Here is a 1,840-nt window from a genome sequence, read left to right as displayed (position 1 = left end):
ATATTAAAATAAAAGACAGGAATAAATTTAACCAAAGAAGCAAAAGGCTTGTTCATTGAAAACTATAAAACACTGCTGAAAGAGATCTAGAAACATATAAATAAATGGAAAGACATCCTGTGTTCATGAAGTGGAAGACGTAATATTGTTAAGATGTCAATACTATCCAAAATGATCTATAGAGTCAATGCTATTCCTACCAAAATTTCAATGACTTCTTTATAGAAATACAAAAATCCATCCTAAAATTCATATGGAACCCAAAAGACCCCAAATAGCCAAAATAATTTGAAAAAGAGGAACAAAGTTAGAGGACTCACACCTTCTGATTTCAAAACTTACTTTAAAGCTACAGTAATCATAAAGATATGTCATAAAGACAGACATATGGGCCAATGAAATAGGAGAGAGCCTGAAACAAACCCTTGTATATGGTCTAATGATATTCTATAAAGGTACCGAGACCATTCTGTGGAGAAAGGACAGTCTTCTTAACAAATGATGCTGGGAAAATACCTGCAAAAGTATGAAGCTGAACCCTTACCTTATACCATACACAAAAATTAACTCAAAAGAGATCAAAGACTAAATGTAAGAGTTAAAACTATAAAACTCTTAGAAGAAAACACACTGTTTTCCATTCATGATTCGGTGTCTGATGAGGACCTGCTTCCTGGTTACTATAGATGATTTTACATGACTATCTTGTTTGTATCCTGACATGGCAGAGAACAAAGAGAAGCAAGCTCTCTCTGCACTCTTACAAGGGAACTAATCCCATTCATAAGGGCTCCTCGTCTAATCCTAATTACCTCCCAAAGGCCCCACCTCCTAATACCATAACACTGGGGGGAGAGGGTTTTGACATGAATTTTGGGGAACACAAATATTCAGTCCATAACAGGAGTATTCCAGTCAGAATGGGCAGTAAGTACAAAGACCAGTAGGTAGGATCATGTTTGGTATGTTCAAAGACAAGTAAGATGGCACGTGAGGCTGAAAGAAAAAGATTACATGAGAGTCTGATTGAGAAAAGAGAAGATGCAAGTTCCTCTGTTCAATATGTCTTTTATTTTTCAATCTGGTATAAGAGGAATGCATTTCCAACCTTTATTAATCGAAAATATAATTCAAAGCATGCTCTACTAAACAAATTTTTAAGAATTAGTATATGAACAACAAAAAAAGAGAGAATTTAAATGTAAAAAGTGAATGCACATCTAAAGAAATGCAGAGTGAAGAAGGGATAAGAAACTAGAGGAAACTGTAAGGAAACTGGTGTATGTGTACAAAATCAGTGTGATCAGTGTAACATAAATAGCAGTGTAAACATATTAATTTAGTTATAAGGAAGCAAATAACAGAAGAAGTAAGGAAAAAGTTACAAGTAGCTGCCTCTGGGTTGTGGGACTCAGGCAGTGGAACAAGTAAATAAGAGTACTATTCTTTTTCTACTAGTCTGCAGCATACTATTTGACGGTTTAAACTACTTGTAAATCCTTGATCAAAACTTTTTTTTTTAACTTTTAAAGGAACAAGTAATCCCTAGTATCCAGTTTTGCAAAGAGGTCAAATACTTTACAATTTTAATAGAGTGGTATATGTAAGAACATAGTTGAGGACTGAATAAGAGGATATGAAGTCTGTGTTAAGAGTCAACTCTTGCAAAAAGTTTCACAATAAAAGTGAGGAATGAGACTGAGTTGTTGCCAGGAGGAGCAGAGTTGAGAGAAAATTGACAACAGGATATTTTGAGGATAAAAGACTTAGACAAGTTTTTAATGGCTTAGTAGAAGTAGTCAGTAAGATGGAAGAAGTTACAGACACAGGAAGGATAATG

The 1,840-nt window shown here is 34.5% G+C and overlaps 1 protein-coding gene across 2 annotated transcripts in view; it reads right to left on the bottom strand.

The window, feature by feature from the left end:
• TMEM135 (transmembrane protein 135) overlaps positions 1-1,840 on the bottom strand; it is a 243,075-nt gene that overhangs the window by 140,288 nt on the left and 100,947 nt on the right. The window lies entirely within an intron of this gene.

The sequence above is a fragment of the Lipotes vexillifer genome, unplaced genomic scaffold, assembly GCF_000442215.2.
Source record: "Lipotes vexillifer unplaced genomic scaffold, Lipotes_vexillifer_v1.1 scaffold771, whole genome shotgun sequence".
Lineage (NCBI taxonomy): Eukaryota > Metazoa > Chordata > Mammalia > Artiodactyla > Lipotidae > Lipotes > Lipotes vexillifer.
This window is presented reverse-complemented; position numbering and strand designations above follow the sequence as displayed.